This window comes from Urtica dioica, chromosome 6 (assembly GCF_054948205.1).
Source record: "Urtica dioica subsp. dioica isolate 48M chromosome 6, U.dioica_male_clone48M_v1_H2, whole genome shotgun sequence".
NCBI classification, from domain to species: Eukaryota; Viridiplantae; Streptophyta; class Magnoliopsida; order Rosales; family Urticaceae; genus Urtica; species Urtica dioica.
This window is the reverse complement of record NC_142761.1, coordinates 18098770-18123467: the sequence shown is the minus strand read 5'-3', so window position 1 is coordinate 18123467 and position 24698 is coordinate 18098770.

Genomic DNA, 24698 nt, shown 5'->3' with positions numbered 1-24698 from the left:
CTCGGCCAATGGTCGGCCCAGGGCCGGCACTCGGCCATTGGCCGGGCCTGGGAAGTCGCTCGGCCGGCCCTGGGCCTTCACTCGGCCAATGGCCGGCCCAGGGCCGGCACTCGCCCATTGGCCGGGCCTGGGAAGTCGCTCGGCCAATGGCCGGCCCAGGGCCGGCACTCGGCCATTGGCCGGGCCTGGGAAGTCGCTCGGCCGGCCCTGGGCCTTCACTCGGCCAATGGCCGACCTAGAGCCGGCACTCGGCCATTGGCCGGGCCTGGGAAGTCACTCGGCCGGCGCTGGGCCGTCACTCGACCAATGGCCGGCCCAGGGCCGGCGCTCGGCCGGTCTTGAATTTTTGCTCGGCCTAGGGACTCAAAAACGTCCCTAGGTCGCCTATAAATACGAGGCTCGACCCGTCGAGTTAGGTAATCCGAATTTGAGTATTGAAACGCTGTCGAACTCGTAACTCGCTCGTTTCTCTCAAGTATCGGCTCTCTAAACACCTAATCTCTTTTACCCACCTCAATCCTACTAATGTTGAGCGTCGGAGAGGTAAATAGTGGCACCCCCTATGTTTCCCCTTTGTAGTTCACGCTCTCTTTCCTACTTTTTAGGTGTTGAGACGAGGCAAACATCATCTACGGCTAAAGGACAACTTGGGATACCAAGTCCGACACGCTCGAGCCCGAACGCGACGACTTGGTCCGGCCTTGGGTCGAACCGTTTGGGGCTCCTAAATCGTTGTCCGAAAACGAGCGACAACATTTTGGCGCTAGAAGGAGGGGACCTCCTGACCTTGGCGACACTCTCCCTTCCAATCCTTTCCCTCATAGCATCTACGACTCTCGAGAGATGAGTCAAGTTCCCGCTGCCTCCGCAGGCACTCGAGCGATGTGCTCGAGATACGGCCTCCGAAGCCTCGCGCACCGTCTAGGAGGGCAACCTCGTGACAACGAGAGCCATCCCGAGACTCGGCGAATGACCCCGAGGCCGGGCTCCGAGAGGACACGGCTCGAAGGCTCGCCAAACTCCTAGACCGTTCTGGCGTCGACGTCATGCTCATCGCCGACCTCCTCGGCTACGACGTTGAGGATAGGTCCGCCTGAGGCGACTCCAACCCCGACTATGTGGGGGAGTCGAGAACCGACGAGGCAACGCCTAGCCTCGCCCCGTCACGGTCCGAAAGGACAAATGGCGCCTTGGTCGGGCCGTCGCACCCGGCGCGGCAACATGCACGGTCACACTCCCGGGGACTCGCCCCCTCGGTTTCAAGAGGTGGGCGGACAGGGCCCCTCGCCGGGGAGAGAGCGGCCTTAGAGGACGATGGGGCCAATAGTCGGAGCGCTCGCCGGACAATCCGGCCAAGGGCAGCCTCGCCCCGCCAAACGCCGAGTGGGGACCTTAGAGAACGCCTAACGGCGCAGAGAAACTCCCGAGGGGAGGATCTTTTCCAAAGGCTCAACTCTCGGAGGGACGCACTCCCCGCCACAATTCTCGGCCGACCTCAGGCCAATGCCGGTGACTAAGCATCCAACGAGTGCCAACAGGCGACTCCCGCGGTCCCGGCAGTCAGCCCAGCTAACGGGCTCGACATGGTAACGATGATTCAGAGCATCCAAAACCAAATCATTGAAATGAGGGAATCGGGGAGGCAAAGACCTTACAGAGGGATCGATGAGTCATACTCTCCCTTCGCTGCCCAAATCCTCGCGCAGCCTTGCGTGGGGAATTTCAAACTACCGTCCATCCCTCCCTACGACGGACGGACGGACTCGAACTTCCACATCCAACATTAAGAGACGTGGATGACGATGCAGGGGCAGTCAGACGCCACCCTGTGTCAAGCCTTCAGCCTGACCCTCCCAGGGTCAGGATTCGAATGGTTCCGGAGCCTAAGACCAGGGAGCATCTCGTCCTTCCGGGCCTTGCGAGAGGCCTTTCTTGCTCGTTTTGCCACTCTCGTGGTGCAAAAGAAGTCGAAAACCTATCTCATGTCTATCCGGTAGGGGAGAGACGAGACCTTGAGGCAGTTCCTCGCTCGCTTCACTGAAGAGTCTCATAAGGTCAAAGGGTTCGACGACAAGGACGCCACCACGGCGATCACCGAGGGAGCTCGCACGAGCGACTTCCTCAAGTCAATTGTTGGAAAGGTCCCATGAGACATGGCGGAGCTAATGTCGAGAGCCCGCACCTACATGGGGATCGAGGACTACCTCGACGGCCGAGATGGCCAGAAGTCAGGAGGGCAAAGCGGTCGCCGTCGCGACGACCAGGACGGAGATCATCCCGACCCTCGAAAGAGGAGGAGCAAGGGAGGCCAGGCCCCTAACGGTCGCCCCCTCCCCGGGCCGAGACCGTCACATACCGATAGCTTCCGAAAATTCTCAGCATTTACCCCCCTGAACACTCCGCAAGAGCGGATCCTAGCTTTGCACCGCGACAAGCTGGGAAGCCCCACTCCTCTCACGAAGGATCCCGCAAAGCGGGACCGAAGCAAGTTCTGTGAGTGCCATCAAGACCATGGGCATCTGACGTCTGAATGTTACCAACTCAAGCGTTAGATTGAAGCCCTCATCCAAGATGGGAAGTTGAAGGAATACGTCCTTAGAACGATCGGGATGGCCGCGGCAAACAGTGAGCGTCCGCGGCAAGAAAGAAAAGGTCCGACAACGGTAACCGTTACGGACCGAGCAGCGAACCAAGAACCGGAAAGCTCACAAATGCACGTCGTGGGCTCAATCATGGGCGGCCCGGAGTTCAGAGACTCGAGCACGCAAAGGAAGAAGTACGTGCGAAAGGTCTCCTAAGGGAAGATATCGCACTACATCAACCACACTTACGAGGCTCCTCCTCCGGCCACATTCGAGTCTATGTTCTTCACCAGCCAAGAGGCGGTGCGAGTTCTCCACCCACACAACGACGCGATAGTCGTCTCGGCCCCGGTCGCCAACAATCTCGTCCAGAGAATCTTAATCGACAATGGCAGCTCCGCCGACATAATCTTCAAATCGGCGTTGGACAGGATGAAACTATCCGAGATGAGACCGACCCCGATCTCGACCTAACTCTTCGGCTTCTCCGGGGAGAGGGTCATGACGGAGGGCACCATCAACCTCCCGGTCACCTTCGGGACACCAGGGGGGATCGAGGTCACCCACATCGTGTCGTTCCTGGTTGTGGACCAGCCCTCGGCGTACAATATCATCATCGGCCGCCCGACTCTCAATCGGTTGAAGGCCATAACGTCCACCTACCACCTGATGATGAAATTCCCAACCGAGAAGGGGATCGCCATAATGTTGGGAGACCAATCGATGGCAAGGATGTGCTACATCCAAGGGGTGGACGGAAAGGGAAAGGGAAAGATGGTGAGCACCATCTTCCAGCTCGGGGACAAATTCCAATGCGAGATCGAGGAAGGGGGCACCTTAGGAGAATTAGACCAAAGGGACGATGTCGAGCGTCGGAAGGTGGACACACCGGATGACCTCATTCCCGTCGTGCTGGACGATCCCAAGCCTGACCAAGCGGTCAAGGTAGGCGCCCAGCTCCCGTCCGAAATTCGACTCCAGCTCGCAGCCTTCCTCCACGAGTTCAAGGACGTCTTCGCGTGGACACACGCCGACATGCCGGGGATCGACCCCGAGATAATGGTCCACCGCCTCAACGACGACAAGAGGGTGATCGAGCGCGTCCAACCGAGACGAGCGTTCAGTGGAGAGAGGTACCAAGCCATTGGTGAAGAAGTTGACAAACTTCTCGCCGCCAACTTCATCAGAGAGGCGAAACACCCCAAGTTGGTGTCCAATGTCGTTATGGTTAAGAAGCCAAACGGGAAGTGGCGGATTTGTATCAATTACAAAGACCTCAACAAAGCCTGCCCGAAATACAGCTTTCCTCTCCCGAGAATCGAGCAACTTGTGGACGCCACGGCAGGCCACGAGCTGCTAAGCTTCATGGACGCCTACTTAGGCTACAATCAGATCTGCATGCACGAGTCGGATCAAATCAAGACCACGTTTGTTACGAACCGCGCACTCTACTGCTACAAGGTCATGCCCTTTGGCCTAAAAAACGCGGGAGCAACATATCAAAGGTTGGTGAACTGAATGTTCGCCAATCAAATTGGCAAAACGATGGAGGTCTACGTGGACGACATGCTAGTCAAAAGCCTCAAGGCCCACGACCACGTTCGAGATCTCAGGGAAATGTTCACGATCCTACGGCGCTACAAGATGAAGCTCAACCCCAACAAGTGCGCTTTTGGGGTTGAGTCCGGAAAATTCCAGGGCTACATGGTGAGCCGCCGCGGGATTGAAGCTAATCCCGAGAAGATTAGGGCGATCTTAGAGATGAGATTGCGACAGAAAGTCAAAGAAGTACAGAGTTTGACAGGGAGGATCGCCGCTTTAACGCGATTCGTTTCCAAGGCTACCGATAGGTGCCAACCATTTTTCAAGGCGTTGAAGAAGACTGACGGGTTTGTTTGGACGAAGGAGTGCGAGGAGGCGTTCCGCGAAATGAAAGCCTACTTCAGCTCCCCCTCCCGTTCCTCGCAAAACCAAAGGATGGCGAGACCTTGTATATCTACCTCGCGGTTTCTGACAGGGCCGTGAGCGCGGTTCTAATACGTAAAGAAGACAAGGTTCAATGGTCGGTTTACTACGTTAGTAAGACGCTCCTCGACGCCGAGACTCGATACCCGGAAATCGAGAGATTGTCCCTCGCCCTCGTCACAAGCGCGAGTAAGCTTCGGCCCTACTTCCAGGCGCACCCAATCGTGGTGCGTACAGGACATCCCATCGAGAAGGCCTTGCAAAAAAGGACTTCCTCTCGAATGGCCATATGGTCCCAAGAGCTGGGCGAGTACGGGGTCGAGTTTCAACCGAGAACCGCTATCAAAGGCCAGGCCCTCGCCGATTTCGTAGCCGAATTCACCAACGCACCCTCAACTGACGAGGGCAACAAAGGCAATGAGAACGAGGAAGACAAGGAGAACGACCACGACGGGTCGTCAAAGAAGAGGACCAATAACCCGATAGGGCCGGTCTGGGACTTACACGTGGGTTGGCGCCGGCGTCGTGCTCAAAAATCCCGATAGGAAAAAACTGAGATTCGCCCTGCGATTCGAGTTCAAGGCTTCTAACAACGAGACAGAGTACGAGGCTCTGATCATTGGCTTAGAGTTGGCAAACAAGCTAGGCGTCCTAAACCTGCGCATCCACTGTGACTCACAGTTGATTGTGAACCAAGTTAAGGGTGACTACGCAGCCAAAGAGCCAAACATGGTCGCATATTTTTCAATGACCCAGAAGAATCTAGAGGCCTTTTCGTGGTTCTAGATAGTCCAAGTTCCCCGAGAGGCGAACATTGACGCCGACGCCCTGGCGCGCCTTGCGTCCGGGATAGACGAAGAAGGAGAAGGCAGCGTCCCAATAGAAGTACTGACTTGACCCTATGTCTCGAGAGGTGACGTAGGGGTGGTTGACAAAACTCCGCCTCCCTCATGGATGACACCACTCGTGGAGTACCTTAGGGGAGGGGCCGTCCCCGAAGACAAAGAAGAGGCTAGAAAGCTGAGAAGCTTGGCGCCGAAATATACGATGAGGGAAGACAACTTGTTCAAGAGAGGCTACTCCATGCCCCTTCTCCGTTGCTTGACCGAAGTTGAGGCGAAGAAAGCGCTCCGCGAGGTGCACGAAGGGGTGTGCGGAAACCATGCCGCCGGACAATCTTTGGCCTTGAAGCTTCTAAGGCTCGGGTACTTTTGGCCCACCTTGAAAAAGGATTCCCACGAATGGGCCAAAAAATGCGACAAATGCCAAAGGTTTGCCCACGTCCCGCGCCAAGCGCCGGCCCCGTTGTGCCCGATTATTGTACCTCGGCCCTTCGCGAAGTGGGGAATCGACCTTATCGGTGAGCTACCCACGGCCCCAAAGCAGTACAAGCTCGCGATCGTGGCCATCGATTACTTCACGAAATGGATAGAGGATGAGCCGCTAGCAAAGATCACTGAGGCGAACACGACGAGCTTCATCTGGAAAAACATCGTCTGCCGCTTCGGGATCCTTGCATCGATTGTGACCGACAATGGAAAGCAATTCGATAATGCGCGCCTCCGAGACGTATGTGAACAACTGGGCATCAGCAAGAATTTCTCTTCTCCCTGTCACCCTCAGGCCAACGGTCAAGTCGAGGCAGTCAACAAAACGATCAAAGAGAACCTGAAGAAAAAGCTGGAAGAGAGAAAGGGGGCTTGGGCCGAGGAGCTTCCCATGGTCTTATGGGCATACCAAACCACCACGCGAAACGCGACCGGCGAAACCCATTTCGCTCTCGCCTTCGGCGTCGAGGCCGTGGTACCTGTCGAGACCAAGCTGCCAACCTTGCGCATCGAGGAGTATGAAGAAGCCACCAACGACGAAGCAATCAGGCTCAAACTGGACCTCGTAGACGAGAAGAGGGCGGACGCACTCTCCCGCCTTGCCGTACAGAAGAGAAAGGTCGAGAAGTACTACAATTCCAAGGTGAAGCTGCGGAAGTTCGCCGACGGAAGCCTCGTCCTTAGAAGGGTGTTCCAATACACCAAGGTACAGGGAGCAGGAGTTCTGGGCCCCACCTGGGAAGGCCCGTACCGCGTGCGCCGAGCCATTCACAACGGCATATATGAGCTCGAGAACCTGGAGGGGCTCGTGTTCACACACCCATGGAACGCGGAGCACCTATGACAATATTACCAATAGAAGTCCGTTCCCGCCTTCTTTACGTTTAATTGCTTTCGTCTTATTTTCAATTTTAGCGAAAGACAGTTTCGAGTTTCAAATAAGGCCAATGGCCAGGGAATGTAATATTTTACTATTTTGACATGGTAATTGGATTACATTTCACTTCAAAACCCTTATCCTATAGTATTATAATTTTTAGTCTCTTCTACGAGTACACAAGAAACTCGGGGGGCTAATGAGGGTAACAGGTACACATTTCTCGTGCGACGCCCTCGCACGTATCGACACTTCGCGCACCGAGAGGTAGCGAAATGTCAACAAGTCGGATCCGCGCACCGGACCTCCGACCCTGCACATCTTTCGCGCGACGCTCTCGCACGATTCCATGCCTCACATACCGACAGGTAGCTGGGCGTCAATCGATCACGTCCGCGCACCGGACCGTTGATCCTAGCAGCCAAAGCCCAAAACGTGAGACGCATGCCAACAGGTGTCGCACTCGCTGGGACGCTCGCCTCAGGCCCATTCTGGCGCACAATACGCACGCCGACAGGTAGCGTACGTGCCGAAAGGTGGGCGCGATAGCCATTCAGCTCGCACGCGCCGATAGGTAGCGAGTCACAAATGAACGGCAAAGACTCGCATCCGCTCGACGAAGCTGGTCTAGCCAACGTCTACGGAAAACCTCGCCGCCAGGTGCGGCACTAAGCCGTGCAAGCCGGTTACGCTAGATATAGTAAACCGGGATCGTAAGACACGCACTATTCGGACCGCGCAAATCGATTACGCTAAGCATAGTAAATCGAGAAAATAAGACGCGTGATAAATCGGAGAAAACTTCAGCTAAAACAAACAATGTTGCATAACAACCCAACGGGAAAGAAAACACGACTAATGTCAAACGAAAAGAATCATAACAAGTATCTGAAAGGAAACATAGGGCAAGCGCTAAACAAGTGCGCGGAAGATCAAAATAAAGCCAACTACTCGGAACCAAAATCGATCTGCTCCTCGTCGTTCTCTAGGAAAGGGGCGCCCGATCCGTCGGTAGCCTCTCCGTCGAGCGGACGGTTCCACCTGTGGCGCGTCATCCAGAGGAGGGAACATGGGGTCGAAGAAGGAAAAGGTGGTCCCGCGACACGCATTCTCCTTCGCGGTCGCGTCTCGAACCCGTATGGCCACCGCGTAACGGGCCTCCTCCAACACTAGGTCCTAATCGTCATCTAGGTCTGCCTTGGATCGCACGACGTCGTCTTTCTCCTCGATGAGGGTCTGCATCTCCACCAACAGATAATCCCTCTCCCTCTCGGCCTTGACCAGAGAGATCTCGCTTGCCGATAGGCGAGCGTGGACGATGTTCAGCTCCTCGTCGCTGCTCGAGAGTGCCGCTTGGAGTTTCTTCGTCTCCCCCAAGAAAGTGTCGGCCGCCTGCTCCGCCTTCTCCCAAGATGCCTGCTCACACTACAACAAACAGGGGCAACAGCCACAATTTTTATTCTCGGGAATAGCCACGACAAGTTGTGGCTAATTAGCCGCGACTTTTGATGCTACAGCCGCGACTTGTCGTGGCTGTTTCTATTTTCATCTTTTCATTTGAGCGGGCTTTTTCTCGCGCTCAGTATTTGCTACTTTAGTATAGCCACGAAAATTTGTCGTGGCTAAACACATCAGCCACGACAATAGCCGCGACAAGTCGCGGGTATTTCTAGGTTAAAATTTTATTAAAATGTGTTTTTGTAGACTTTATTTTTCACAAACCTCTGCGTCTTTCTCGACTCACCTCTCCGCTTCTCTCTCACCCTCGACCCGTCTCTGGCCCTCACAACCTCACCGTCTCAGCCTCACATCCTCTCCGCATCTCTCTCACCCTCTTTAACACTCTAAACCTCACAGCCTCACAACCAAAATTCTCAGATTCGCCACGACCCTCACAGCCCTAGAAATCTATTAACCCCAAATTGAATCCCTAGAAATTTCTTAAACCCCCAAATCGAAGACCTCCGTCCATTGCCGCCGCGCTCCTACCACCACCGCCAGTCCATTCAGGTGTCCACAAAGCTCGTCGCCCAGCTGGCGCCGACCCGCCTCGTGTCAGAGATCGACCGAAACCTCGTGAAGAGCTTCCTGTGCCGGGCGAACACTGGGCGCAGGTGACGGAGATGAGGCTGTGCTCCGACCCCGATTCGATCTCATACACGTAGTACACCTGGTCGGAGGAGACCGCGATCTGGTCCTACAGCTCCACGTCCGACAACGCCAGCTAGCGGTACCCCACCAAGAACGTCAGGTACTCCTTCTCTTTGTAAATCACTGTAGACGTTGGCTTTTATCTTCGGGTTGTTGAAACATACAACAACACCAACTGAACACGTCCTCTGTGAAACACGCAGGTCTTCGTTTGGGCCATCTCCGTCTGTGTCAAGTTCTCTGCTGAGATTCAGGTTTAGTTTTTTTTTTTTTTTTTTACTCATTCTATGATTTTAGTTTCATTGGGGCTTTTGGTTTGTTACACTCTTCTTCACCAGTGAGGTTCGAATTCGGAGATTCTCACCATCCTTGGTTGCTCTGAGCCTCAGTGGTTTTCTCCAGGTTGAGCTTCACAGGTAGGCTTTTTTTTCCTTGGTGAAAATCGAAATCATATTACAGATTTTCAATTTTTTTTCCCTTCAAATGTTGGTGATGCTAGTTTGAGTTTGGTTTTTCTGTATGACAGCATGATAATTAACAAAAAAAAAATACCTTGGTTTTTCGACACATGTGGGACCTTCCCACTATTGACGATCCTTCGTCTTCTACAACTCGTTTGGCAGTCCAACCGACATATGTAGATGATTTTCCGTGTCGACACGAAACAACTTTACCCGAGCTTGTGATCGATAGTGACGCCATTACTCGAACGGAAAATGAAAACGTTGAAGATGAGGAAGACACTAATGTAGTGTTAGTCGGAGATGATGACGATTTTATTGATGAAGATATTGAATCTGATGCTGATATCCAAAACGAATCAGAATATGAATGAGTAATTTACTGTTAAGATGATTGTGTTCATTTTTGTTAATGATTTTGTAACGGACATGTGTTATTTTTTTTTTAAGATGAATGAGTAAACATGTGTTATTTTTGCAGACATGTCAACTTCAGCACCTTCGGGGAGTGGAAGAGAGGATGGGGAAAGTGTTTTGAGGCGTGGTAGTACTACCGGAGCCACTTCTCAGATGGCATGGAAAGAGCATAGGAGGGAGCTGGTACATTACGACAATAACTCTCAGGCATTCTTGCAGCCAGAGCGAGTTCACAATACATCTCTATCGCTCTTCAGTGTGACATTGGGTTTGGCGGTTCGTGCGGTTGTACCTGCACACACATTCACGTGGAAGGATACGACGGCTCAGCAGCATGCGGCTATCTTGTCTACCATGCATACACGGTATGACATTCGAAAATGGAATGAAATTACCAATGTTGAAGGAGCAGAGGGCGAGGGCATTCACGTGATCGAAAAGGCGATTTTACGAGACGCGGCGAAGCGTCTACGAGAAACGAAAAGTAAGTTTTCAAAGCACTACTCAATAAAGTGCCATAAAGATCCTGAATATGCGTATAGTCACCCGCCAAGCAACTGTGACGACACCGACAAGTGGCGTGCGGCGATTGAGATGTTTGAATCTCAAGAGTTTCAGGTGAAATTTGTTTAAAGTATATCGATTTTTATATAAATTATATTTTTTTAACAAATTTATTATCTTATTTATTGATGTGTAGGCGAAGAGTAAGCGAAACTCGGAAAATCGAAAGCATAAGAGGACTAATGGTCGTCAGGGGACTGTCTCTTTTGCGGGACATCGCTACAACAACGTAGGTTCTCGTCAATTATATTACTATTAATTAGATTATACTTTTAATAAATATATTCATTTTATTTTGTAGTCACGACGTACTGGAGGTGAGATGCGATTGCCACTTGAAAACTGGAAGGTGCTACACCAGACCACGAAGAAAGAGTGGAAGAATCCTACTGAAGAATTATTATACGTAAGTGTTTGTACAATTATTTTTGTTTTGACAAATTATATTCGTTCTTTTTTCCCGCTCTTTATTTTTTGTTCTTTATACAGGATGAGATGATACAGCTCTCCAAAGAAATACGTGATAAGGCGTTGGACGAGGGTCGAGCAGATGACCACAAGGCATTTCAGGAGGAAGCGATGCGTATTACTCTAGGTGTCAGACGTGATCATATTACCGGGATAGGCCCAATTATGCCGCACAGAGATCTGGTCGATGCAGAGCGACTTGATGCCGCATCATCAACATCGTCAGCACCACCATCAGTACCGCGCCAGCCCGATCAGATGACGCGAGCACTATTTGGGGCCGTCGGCACTCTCATGACAGCATTCAAGACTATGAATCCAGGTGCTCCGCTTCCGATTCCTCAAGATTTTGTAGACTTGTGTACGCAATTTGGTGCTGGTCCCGCTAGTAGCACTCAGACGCAGCCTACTCAAGCAAACGTGCCAGCTCAGCCATCTTCGTCAGCACAGACGACTCCGCCTCCAGTGCCACGTCAACAGTTACCTGACGCAGAACCAGGCTCAGAGAGCACACCGACATTGAGGACCCAGCCATCTCAAGCACCCCCTCTGACACAGACGACCCCGCCCTCGGTTTCACGTCCACTGCGAGCTGAAGAAGGATCTAGCTCTGGGAGTGGGCCTACTGTAGCACGAAAGAGAGCTAAAAAGAGAACTGGTCGGTCTGCTTTGGGAACTCAATACGAGTAGTGATTTATTTTACCTTGATAATATGTTATATTTTGATGTTATTAGCGTTGCGAACGTTATTTGTTTTGTTTTAGTATTGTATTTTAGTTTATTAGTATGAGACATATTAGAAGTATAATTATGAATTCATCATATGAATGAAATATTTATTATTTTGGTTTATAAGATTTTATTTGTGTAATTATTTTTACATTCAAAACATTTAAATATTAGCGACAAAAAATTGGTAGAAAAACGATTACTCGGAAAAATGGAGGGAAAAAAATGGGGGGAAAAAAATGGCGGGAAAAAGTGGCCGGAAAACATGATGGGAAAAAATTGGCGGGAAAAATAGGTTTCCCGGAAAAATATAGTGGCCGAAATCAGCCGCGACAATAGCCACGACTAGTCGCTGCTATTTTGTCGCGGCTAATTTTAGCCACGACAAGTCGTGGCTGTTGGTCAACAGCAACGGGGCAACAACCACGACTTTTGTCGTGGCTGTTGTCTCGGCTGTAGCAGCAACAGCCACGACTTTCATAGCAACAGCCACGACTTTTGTCGCGGCTGTTGCCAGTTTTTGTTGTAGTGTCAGCTATGCGCAGCGATCTCTCAGCCACCAACTCCTCGCGGGTTCACTTCGACTCCTCCTCAAGCGCTTGAAACTCATGGGCAGTCCGAACCCCCACTAGAGCGGCAGCATGGTCGGCCGTCGCGTTCTCCATATCCTTCTGCATAATCTGCATTCGCCGCAACAAGTCCCGGAGAATGCGGTCACTCCGTTCTTGACGTGCGAGCATCTATGAAAAAGGGTGGTGTACATACGATCAAAATAAGTATAATGAGTACACGTAAGTCAAATGAGCAGGTCATACCTTTCGAGCGTCGCTGATTCTGTGCTGGAAGTGCTCGAGGTCGGTCGTCGTTAGCAGACCCTTGAAGTCTCGCAGAAAGGTTTCAAGGATCCCTTGGGAACACTGATCTCTCAGCTCCGCCGCCTCCACTAGGAGCATCGAATCCATGCCATCCGGCGCCGCCGACGTATAGGCACGCTTATGGCCTGAGGGTGAACCGAGGGAGATCGACGACGATGGTCGCTTATTCGAAGAGATCGCCTCGTTCCTCGCCTGTGCTGGCGATCCCCCGCGACGAGCCTCAACTCGGGAGCGAGCCGCAGCCACTGCTTTAGCAGTAGGTTCCACCCTTGGCACTCGCGTGCGAGATCGATGCCGAACCATGGTATCTGCAAAAAGGGGAAGAAAACGACATCAGTCGGTTAAAAAATAGAAATATACATAAACAAGGGAACGCTATAATGACACAAAAGATGCATATGTGGTTAGTACCCCCCGCATCGAGGAGAGGAGCGGAGGAACCCCCCTCCTCGGATTCGGGGCCCTGCGTGACCTCCGCACTAAGGTTCGGGCGTCGTGGCGCTTCGTCACCAGGGATGAACCACCCAGTCGTCGCCATTAAGTCTGGGGACTCGATGAGCGACCCTTGCCGCCTCGAATCCAGGACCGCCCTGATCACCGTTTCAAGCTCAGAGCCCTCGACATCGCCCACAGGTGAAAAGTCGGCCGCGGGACCAAAATCGAGAGGCGCCACCCCGAAGGTAGAATCAGACACCCACACCCAAGGGTATCGGTGCTTCGAAGTGACCTTGGTAAGGATGGCAAGGTGCTTCCGATGAGCTACTAGGTAGGAACCCGACTTCCCGGGCACTCCGTGAACCACCATGAGGTCCTGAATGTCGTCTGCGGTAACGGCCCTCTTCTTTGCTCCATAGAGCATCATGTGGCACGCCGCGACCACCCAGTAGAAGAATAGGGACATCTGCGAAGCGTGTACCCCTAGTCGAACCAACAAATCTTGAATCACCGGTTGGAAGGGCAGTCTCAGTCCCCCGCGAAGGCTCGCTTCGTGAATCGCGGCGTACCCCATCCGCGGACGAGTCGGGATATCGTCGGGTAATGGTCTTAGGATCTACACCGACTCCAGGATGCAGCAACGCTTCCTCAAGCTCGTGAAGTTGGCAAGCGAGAGCGAACTCGGGATGCCAACACCCGAGCAATCGAGGTCGCCACGTATTGCCGACTCTCCGACCGGGAAGGCTAAGGCCCGCGCTTCCTCCCGCACGGTTGAGGAAAGCGTCGCTGCTGGCGTGGCGTGGCGGCAAGACGAATCGCCCAAGCGCTCGACGTCCGGAATGCTGCTCGGGCAAGGCGGTACCCCCTCACGGTCGCCTGATCGAGCCGGTCGGCTCCCCTTGGACCCGACATGATTGCCCGGGCGCGCGTCCGGCTGTCGGCCGATCGGGCCACCTTCTTCGGGCCGGCCCAGTCCCTGACCGGCCGTGTTCCCTCCTACGCGCGCGTCCAGTCCAAGGACCCAGCCCAATTCTCGGCCGGCAGGCTCCTCCATGCGCGGGCCCGGCCCAACGGCCGGCGGGGTCTTCAGCGCCCAATCCCGGCCCGGCTCGCCCGGCCCAGCTCCTGGCCGGCTGGGTCTTCAGCGCCCAAGCCCGACCCAGCGGCCCGGCAGAACTCCTGGCCGACTGGGTCTACAGCGCGCAGGCCCGGCCCGCTCGGGCCTATGGTTCGCCCAGGTGACCAGCAAGCCGCAGCCCCCTGGCCGGCTCCATCGGGTCGGGCCACCTCCTACTCGGTGCCGGCCCCTCCGTGGGCGACGTCGCCCAGCGCCGGGGGCTCCCCAGCGGCGCGCATCTCCTCCGCCGAGGGCCAGGCCCCGGGATTTCCCCTCCCGGGCGCGATCTGCAGACGGCCCAGCGACCTCACCCGGCCAAGTGGGGGCTTCCCCCATGTCAGGATCGACCCAGAAGGCGCCGGCGTCGGCCGGCGCCCCTCCCCCCCCCCCCCCCCCCCCGGCGCCGATCTCGCCGGGCGCGACCTCCCCGGGCTCGCGCGTTCCACCCAGGCGGTCCCCCTCACGGGCGCGACCAGTGGCCAGCCAAATGGCCCCACCCAGTCCAGTGAGGGCCTCCTCGGCGCTGGGGTCGACCCAGACCGCGCCGCCCCCGGCCAGCGCGTCTCCTCCAGCGCCGGCCACACCTGGCGCGGCCTCCGCAGGCACGCGCGCGCCACCCATGCCGTCTGTGGGCGGCCGGGCATCGCCTCCCGGCCTGGAGGGGTCCTCCTGGATGCCTACAGCGACACTTGCGCCGCCCAGGGCCAACGCGTCTCCTCTGGTGACCCCCCGGGCTAACAAGCCCGCACGCACATCGTCCTCGGTGTCCACCTGCTGGCGCGGGCCGTCTGGGGCACGCGCAGCCTCTTCCTCACTGGCCAGCCATGCTTCAACCAAGGAAAGGTCTTCCCCGGTCATCTCTACGGTATTGGTTGAGTTCGATGAATACGATGCGTTGGGAATAGTTGGGGGGGACGAAAATTGGACCCGAAAATTGTCCAATCCACGTGTTGGTTCCCGAGCAAGTGAAACAAATCGTCTTCGTTGGTCCCACACCCCGATAGGTGGTCAGTGGGGTCCATGGGCGCAGACAACGAGACGAAAAGTAGAAAATAGACCGACGAAAAGAAAAAAATAATAATAATTAAAGACGATCGGAACGTACCTTTTGGCGTGGGCTGTTCCGGTGGGCCGACGACAACAAAGGACCTTGAGTTTACCACGCGAGTTACACTCGGTGATAAACTCGGGGGGCTAATGTTACCGGACCGTCCCAGCCCGGTGAAATGACGACGGCCGCGATAGCGGCCGCCTTTGGGACTCCCCTCAGCGCACGGCCGGCCCAGGGCCGTTGCTCGGCCATTAGCCGGCCTTGGGAAGGCATCGGCCGGCCCAGGGCCGGAACTCGGCCATTGGCCGGGCCTGGGAAGTCGCTCGACTGGCCCTGGGCGTTTGCTCGGCCAATGGCCAACCCAGGGCTGGCACTAGGCCATTTGCCGGGCCTGGGAAGTCGCTCGGCCGGCCCTGGGCCTTCACTCAGCCAATGGGGCCTAGGGCCGGCACTCGGCCATTGGCCGGGCCTGGGAAGTCGCTCGGCCGGCCCTGGGCCTTTACTCGGCTAATGGCCGGCCTAGAGCCGGCACTCAGCCATTGGCGGGGCCTGGGAAGTCACTCGGCCGGTCTTGAATTTTCGCTCGGCCTACGGACCTCAAAAACGTCCTTAGGTTGCCTATAAATACGAGGCTCGACCCCTCGAGTCAGGTAATCCGAATTTGAGTACTGAAACACTGTCGAACTTGTTACTCGCTCGCTTCTCTCAAGTCTCGGCTCTCTAAACACCTAATCTCTTTTACCCACCTCAATCCTACTAATGTTGAGCGTCGGAGAGGTAAACAGAGGCACCCCCTCTGTTTCCCCTTTGTAGTTCATGCTCTCTTTCCTACTTTTCAGGTGTTGAGGCGAGGCAAACATCATCTACAGCTAAGGGACAACTTGGGATACCAAGTCCGACACGCTCGAGCCCGAACGCGACCACTTGGTCCGACCTTAGGTCAAACCGTTTGGGGCTCCTAAATCGTTGTCCGAAAACGAGCGACAACACAAGGTTTAGTGGGTGGTCTACTACGTGGGCAAGGCCCTTATCGACTCGATATACAAAGATAAAAGAATTGGCCGTCACGATTTTGACCGATTCCTCATCGGCCCTAACGGTTTTGATCCAGTCCCGGTCGGCCTTCTTAGTTGACCCCAGCTAGCCCTCGTGGTCAAGACCCATCCACACGGTCAAACCTCCCAAAACTTGTCCAAAACCATCTTCACAAATTTTTTTACTCAAAATGGGTCCCATAACTCATTTAGGGTACTCCAACAATCCGCAAACCCTATACAAATTTATCCTTTAATAACACAAAAGGGAGACAAACACAAAAGGCCACACTACCCAAATTTCTTCTCACTCAAATTCTCCCTACCATACACATTTCACAAGAAATATTTCTTCAAGAAAATCTTCTATCATCTTCCACTTCTCAGCACCCATCATGAATCACTCATCACCTCACATACCTCATCTCACATCGTTCACCATAGAATAAACAAAAAAAGACAACTAATGGAGGAGAATCACTTTTATAACTTTCTTCTCACATATTTTCAAACATAGAAACTTAGGCTCAAAACATGATTCCATATTATATCACTTCTCTTTGTGTTTAAGAACATGCAAAAATATTATTGTCAAGCTCTTCACGCACTACTACAAATTAACATATTGGGTGCGGAAGGGTATTAGGTGCAACATGTCGCACCTAATAGTCGGTGCTAAGCTAACATTAGGTGCGACATGTCGCAACAGATAGTCCTCCAAAAGACTAAAAACTTCGCTGATGTTTAGTTGTATTCGGTGCGACTTTGTCGCATCTGACATCACTCTGTCGCACCTGATGACATTGGGTGCGACAAATGTCGCACCTGATGACATTGGGTGCGACAAATGTCGCACCTAATGGGTTTAAAAATTTAAAACGGTCAGAAATTCCTCCCGAATATTTTTGGTTCTGTAATTTCACATTAGGTGCGACATTGTCTCACCCAATATGAGTATTAGGTGCGACAATGTCGCACCTAATAGTTTTAGGGTATTTTAAATACCCGAGCGTCTTCTTCCTCACCCAAACCACCTCTCTCTCTATCTAACTCTCTCTCTCTCTCTCCGACGCTCGTTCTTCTTCCTCCGCCGTGACCTCCCCCGCCGATGTGACCTCCTCGCCACCGTGACCCCTTCGTCCTCCTCCTCCAAGGTACGTCTCTCTCTCTCTCTCTCTATCTATCTATCTCTCTCTCTCTCTCTTACTTTTGTCTTTCTCCGACCTGCAGGTCCGTCCCCACTGCCCGTGACCACCTCGGCTCAGCCCGGTCGTCCCCCGCCGCCCGTGACCATCCCTCGACTCAGCCCGGTCCTCCCCCCGTACCCGCTGCCTCCCAAACAGCCCCCGCCCCGCCCTCGGCCCACCCCCTGCCGGCCAAATAGCCCCCGGCCTGTTGTCAATGGTTCCCACAAGAAGAGTAGTAGTGTCTATTTATGTACATTTGATGTCATATAGTCTTACGAAGACTCTTGCTTGTAATTGCTTATTCATTAATATAAAGTTGAAACGTTCATTCATTCTTTCTTTGTTTGAAGCTTTATGATAAAACCATAGTCTTTTAGTCCATAAACAAACTTAACAACTTACGAAGAGACAAATGTAGATTTGCATGAACAAACTCTTCGTAGTTTGCTTAAAACGATATATTCGCAATCTTAGGGTCAAAGGACTATTGACCTCATTATGATTGTTAGAAGAATCTATGATGTCTGGTTATGAGGCATTGAGAGTTGGAGACTCTATAGTTCTTCTAGGTATCTTCCGAAGGTACTGAATTGACCAGTGCACTTCTAGAGACAAGATAAGAACAAACCATTTAACCTCTTATGTCTCGAAGTCACTATGTATGAATTGCATCATGCTTACCTTAATCCTGAAATGAGACATGTCATTTCACACCTTAGTATTCTCATTTGAGAAAGTCAGAGTTCGGACTCACTATGTGATTCCGAAGAGGGCCTATTGGTGAAGTACTAAGTTGTGAGTATGTCATGAGTAACTTTGTGAAGTTCTCATAGATATGGAATTCATGTACAAGATTGCTGAAATACAATGCATGTCACCTCATGCTTTGTTCCTTGGAGTGTGAATAAATGAACTAGCCAGTGTCCAAATTGAGTCCTGACTCTTTTGGATGAAACAATGTGACTTGTTAGCTCCTCGTCAATACATTGTTTCTAACTTATTCACAAGCGACAAAGGAGTTGAGGAAATAACAGCTGGAAGGGTAAAATGGTAATTTAGTAAATCCCGACTAGCTGATGACATTCATGAAGGGTAGCCCAGATAATATTCAGTGGATCCGCTCATCATAATTAGGTCGAATTCTTGAGTAGAAAACAAATTCATTTGAACCGAGAGATTTTCAGTGTCAGCTCTTTAGTGGAGTCAGTTGGCATTAAGCTAAACTTGGAAAAGGTTTGTGAACTTTTGAGTCCAAGTGTTTAGCTCAAGCTTTGTTTATTTGGGTCCATGAGGTCACTGTCACGAATCACATCGATAGGAATAGTTAAACTGGAAGCTAAGTCAAAACAAGAACGAAAATAGTTAAAAGGGTATTTTTGTCTTTTGAGACAAAGGATGAAATGAATGTCAATAAATTTTTTGACAAGTTCATTTGATGACTTAATGTCACTCGGCCATGACTTGATCATTGGGCGTTGTGAATTAATTTCATTTCATAAGAATTTTATTGAAAATTCTTAATGGGCCTTTTTCATGTTCTCATGAATAAATGAAGAAGCTTCTAGAAGCTCCTTCTAGAGACATGTTGGGCGCCCAACATACCTAAGGAAAGAGAGTTTATTTTGTGCATAAATGTATTTAGATACTTGCCAAAAGAAAAAGAGGAAACAAATTTGCATATGCATGCATAGGGGAATCGGCCATGTTGAGAGAAAAGACAAGCCTTGAACAAAATAGGAAACAAATCAAGGCTTCTAGAAGCCTTGTGTTGGCCGAGTGTCTCAAAGGGAAAAAGAGGAAATTGGCTCATGAATATGTGATATTCTATAGAAGAAGAAACTACCTTATTGAAGGTGAGACCTCTCCTATAAATAGGAGCCTCATTTCCTCACATTTCATTCATCCAAGTTTAAGAGATTTGAGAGACTCTCTCTCTAGAACTTGTGGCCGAAAATCCTCTCTCTCTCTCTCTAATTTATTTTCGATTTTTTCTTGTCTTGGCACCTAGGTACTCACTCGACCTAGTGTTTAGCTCTGCGACTTCAAGACTTGTTCTTAAGTCGTAGTGTTTAAAAGTGCCCACTCACTGATTCCTTTTATTTCGAGTGATTTAGTGATAGAAACTATCGTGGTTGCTCGACGTGCCGAGGAAAGAAAGAGAGACGTGCTGCGAGGGGAGACGAGCGTTGCAAACTTTCCAAAAGCTTCTTCAAGGTTCAAGCTTCAAGAAAGGTTAGTAAACATTCTAGCTCATAGTAGTTTTTAATTACATGTACTTGCTCTTTGTCTAGGTTAGTAAAAACTGTTTTTACTTGAAAAGAAATTTTTTAAAATTCCGCCGCTTCCCGAAGCGTTTAATCTTTTTCTTAAACCCTAGATCAATTCCAACAAATGGTATCAGAGCTATGGTCAAAGATGCATGTACATGTTTTTAAAATTATGAGCTTGAAAATCGTTTTCGAAAGTTTACTAATTTTGTGACAAGTTAGAATTGTAATCTTAGATTTTTTTTTAATTTATTGCTCATGCCTTTAAATTAAAAACCATGTTGATTTTCTATGAGTTTGGGATGTTTTTAAAACACATTAGAATCAGTTCTAAAAGTTTTTAGTTTTTTATATTGAAAAACGTGTTTTAAAGGTTTGAGAAATTTCGAGTAAAATTTTGTGACTAGTTTTTATCGATTCTTATTTTTTACTTGAATCGTTTTATGCTTGTTGTTATTTCTTTTATTATATGTTATTACCCTGCTAATAAAACACAAATAAAAGCTTTAAACAACATCTCAAAACGTTCCGTTACACTTGATTCTTTTTCGCATCTAAAAAAGACCAAGCTTTAATTTATTTCTTTTTCTTCGTGCTGGAGTAAACCCGCATTAAAAGTGGTATAACTCTCTGCTGAGAAATCTAAATTTAATGATTCTACAATCAAATTAAAGCTCTGTCTGTCCTCTGTCCAATGCCACCGGTTTTGGCTCAAAAGGACATCGGAGCCGCCAGATATGGCGATTTTACTCCGAGGTGCGCGGCTGTCTGAAACTCCAGTTTGTTAGAAATCCGGATTTTCAAACCCCACTACCATGAGTTATAGAACTCTAATGAGAAAATTTTCTTGAGCAAAAATATTTTTCATATGATTATAAACATGATGTGTAAGATTAAAATGTTTTGATTTTTGAAAGTTTAATTGAAATTGAATTTTTACAAAACTAGTTTGAATTTTGAAAAACCGTTTTCACTTTCAAACTTGAAAATATTTTGTCACCCAAATCAAATAAGTTTTCAAAATGTTATCAAAACTATATCTATATCACATATGTTCAAAATCTATATGCTCTTGAAAATTTGAGTGGGAGGTGTCTTTGTAATCTCAAACTTTCAAGTGTTCGAGTGAGTTGAAGTTCACACTTCCCTCATGCACTTTCCCGAAATAGAAAATAGGAAAACATCGAGTATGTACCTTGTGCGTTTATGCACTAATACTGCTCTGAACATGTCAATCTAGGATTCTCTTCTAGTTGTCCGCTCTGTCGCTCTCTAACTAGGAAATCTGTTTCCGAACTTATAAGAGTCGATGAACCAACTCCAAAAACTAAGTGGGAGGGTTATATTTGTTGTTTGTAACCCAAGATCCCCAACACTAATGAAAGAAGCACTTAACGTGGGACTAAGAGCCGCTCTTGCGACCCTCACTTAAATGGGAGTACTCCAAGGTGTTATTGCTTCGATCATTGCTCAATGAGCTACGTCCGAGAGTGAGACGATGATGGCAAGGCCTCCCTTTGGGGGATTGCTTTTCAAAGTTGACCTTTTGGACTAAGTGGTTGGTGTTGGAATTGATCTAGGGTTTCAGAAAAAGGTTAAACGCTTCGGGAAGCGGCGGAATTTTAAAAAATTTCTTTTCAAGTAAAAACAGTTTTTACTAACCTAGACAAAGAAGCAAGTACATGTAATTAAAAATCAATATGAGCTAGAAGTTTACTAACCTTTCTTGAAGCTTGAACTTTGAAGAAGCTTGTGGAAAGTTTGCAACGCTCGTCTCCCCTCGCAGCACGTCTCTCTTTCTTTCCTCGGCACTTCGAGCAACCACGAAAGTTTCTATCACTAAATCACTCGAAAAGAAGGAATCAGTGAGTGGGCACTTTTAAACACTACGACTTAAGAACGAGTCTCGAAGTCGCAGAGCTAAACACTAGGTCGAGTGAGGACCTAGGTGCCAAGACAAGAAAAATCGAAAATAAACTTAGAGAGAGAGAGAAGAGGGGCGGCAACCACAAGTTCTAGAGAGAGAAGCTCTCAATCTCTAACTTATGTGGAATGAATGGAATGAAGGGAATGAGGCCTCTATTTATAGGGGAGGTTTTACCTTCAATAAGGTAGTTTCCTCTTTCATTGAATATCACATATTCATGAGCAAATATTGCTCTCCTTCCCTTAGAGTCACTCGGCCAAATAGGCTTCTAGAAGCCCTTGGATTTGTTTCCTTTTTTGTTCCATTCCTTGCTTGTTTCTTGTGTTGGGCGCCTACCTCTTATTTCCCTTAGAGGAAATTTGTTTCCTCTTTTTCTTTTGGCAAGTATCTTCATACATTTATGCACAAAATATTCTCTCTTGTCTCTTGGGTATTTGGGCGCCTATAGTGATGCTAGAAAGGCCTTCTAGAAGCTTTTCCACTTGTTCATGACAACATGAAAAAGGCCCATTAAGAATTTTCAATAAAATTCTTATGAAATGAAATTAATTCACAAGGCCCAATAAACAAGTTATGGCCGAGTGACATTAAGTCATCAAATGAACTTGTCAAAAAATTTATTGACATTCATTTCATCCTTTGTCTCAAAAGACAAAAATACCCTTTTAACTATTTTCGTTCTTGTTTTGACTTAGCTTCCAGTTTAACTATTCCTATCGATGTGATTCGTGACAGTGACCTCATGGACCCAAATGAACAAAGCTTGAGCTAAACACTTGGACTCAAAAGTTCACAAACCTTTTCCAAGTTTAGCTTAATGCCAACTGACTCCACTAAAGAGCTGACACTGAAAATCTCTCGGTTCAAATGAATTTATTTTCTACTCAAGAATTCGACTTAATTACGATGAGCGGATCCACTGAATATTATCTATGTTTACCCTTCATGAATGTCATCAGCTAGTCGGGATTTACTAAATTACCATTTTACCCTTCTAGCTGTTATTTCCTCAACTCCTTTGTCGCTTGTGAATAAGTTAGAAACAATGTATTGACGAGGAGCTAACAAGTCACATTGTTTCATCCAAAAGAGTCAGGACTCAATTTGGACACTGGCCAGTTCATTTATTCACACTCCAAGGAACAAAGCATGAGGTGACATACATTGCATTTCAGCAATCTTGTACATGAATTCCATATCTATGAGAACTTCACAAAGTTACTCATGACATTCTCACAACTTAGTACTTCACCAATAGGCCCTGTTCGGAATCACATAGGGAGTCCGAACTCTGACTTTCTCAAATGAGAATACTAAGCTGTGAAATGGCATGTCTCATTTCAGGATTAAGGTAAGCATGATGGAATTCATACGTAGTGACTTCGAGACATAAGAGGTTAAATGGTTTGTTCTTATATTGTCTCTAGAAGTGCACTGGTCAATACAATATCTTCGGAAGATACCTAGAAGAACTATAGAGTCTCCAACTCTCAATGCCTCATAACCAGACATCATAGATTCTTCTAACAATCATACTGAGGTCAATAGTCCTTTGACCCTTAGATTGCGAATATAACGTTTTAAGCAAACTACGAAGAGTTTGTTCATGCAAATCTACATTTGTCTCTTCGTAAGTTGTTAAGTTTGTTTATGGACTAAAAGACTAAGGTTTTATCATAAAGCTTCAAACAAAGAAAGAATGAATGAACGTTTCAACTTTATTAATGAATAGATAGGCAATTACAAGCAAGAGTCTTCATGAGACTTTATTACATCAAATGTACAAAATAAAGACTACAACTCTTCTTGTGGGCACCATTGACAACAAACTCCCACTTGACTCAAAGAAGGTGTGTGTAGTCCTTCATGCCTAATCCCTCACGATGTTGGTCGAAGACCTTGTTCGCTAGGGCCTTGGTGAATGGATCTGCGAGGTTGTCCACCGTTGAGATCTTCTTCAATTCCACGTCTCCGCGCTGCACGATCTCTCGAATCAAATGGTATTTCCTCTCAATATGCTTAGAGCGCTTATGGCTTCTAGGTTCCTTTGAGTTAGCGACAGCCCCACTATTATCACAATAAAGGGTCATGGGCTCGTCGACGTTTGGAACAACTTCCAAATACTTAAGGAATTTTCTAAGCCATACAGCCTCTTTGGATGCTTCACAAGCAGCCACATATTCAGCTTCCATTGTGGAGTCAGCAATGCAAGATTGCTTAATACTCCTCCACACAACAGCTCCACCATTAAGGATGAACACAGATCCCGAAGTGGATTTCCTGGAATCCTTATCCGCTTGAAAATCGGAGTCGGTATATCCCGTCATAGTCAGGTCAGTACCTGAGTATGTAAGCATCAAGTTCCTAGTTCTTCGAAGATACTTAAGAACATGCTTAACAGCAATCCAGTGCTCGGGTCCAGGGTTGGATTGGAAACGGCTAACTACGCCAACGGCGAAACATATATCAGGTCTAGTGCAAAGCATAGCATACATGAGGCTTCCTACGGCAGAGGCGTAAGGAATCTTCCTCATGTCTTCAATCTCTTGTGCAGTCTTGGGAGACTGGTCCTTAGAGAGTGAAACTCCATGCCTAAAGGGTGTTTGACACCTCTTGCAGTCTTGCATCGAGAAGCGATCCATCACCTTATCAATATAAGATGCTTGAGAGAGCGACAGGGTCCGGTTTTTCCTATCTCGAAAGATTTGGATCCCCAGAATGTACGCGGCTTCTCCTAGATCCTTCATATCGAATTGCTTTGCTAGCCAGACCTTAACCTCAGATAACTTACGCACGTCATTACCAATGAGTAGTACATCATCGACATATAGTACCAGAAACACAACTTTGCCTTCGTGTATTAACTTGTAAACACAAGGCTCATCTATTGACTGTTCAAAGCCGAAGCTCTTTACAGTTTCATCGAATCTAATATTCCATGACCTAGATGCTTGCTTTAGTCCATAAATGGATTTAAGCAACTCACAAACCTTGGTCTCTTGACCTTTATACACGAAACCGTCTGGTTGAGCCATGTAAATGCGCTCGTCAAGATTGCCATTCAGAAAGGCTGTCTTGACATCCATTTGCCAGATCTCATAGTCGAGAGCTGCAGCTATGGATAGGAGTATGCGGATGGATTTAAGCATCGCGACTAGTGAGAAGGTTTCTTCATAGTCAATCCCTTCTTGTTGGGTATAACCCTTCGCCACAAGTCGTGCTTTGAACGTCTCAACGTTCCCATCAGGACCCCTTTTCTTCTT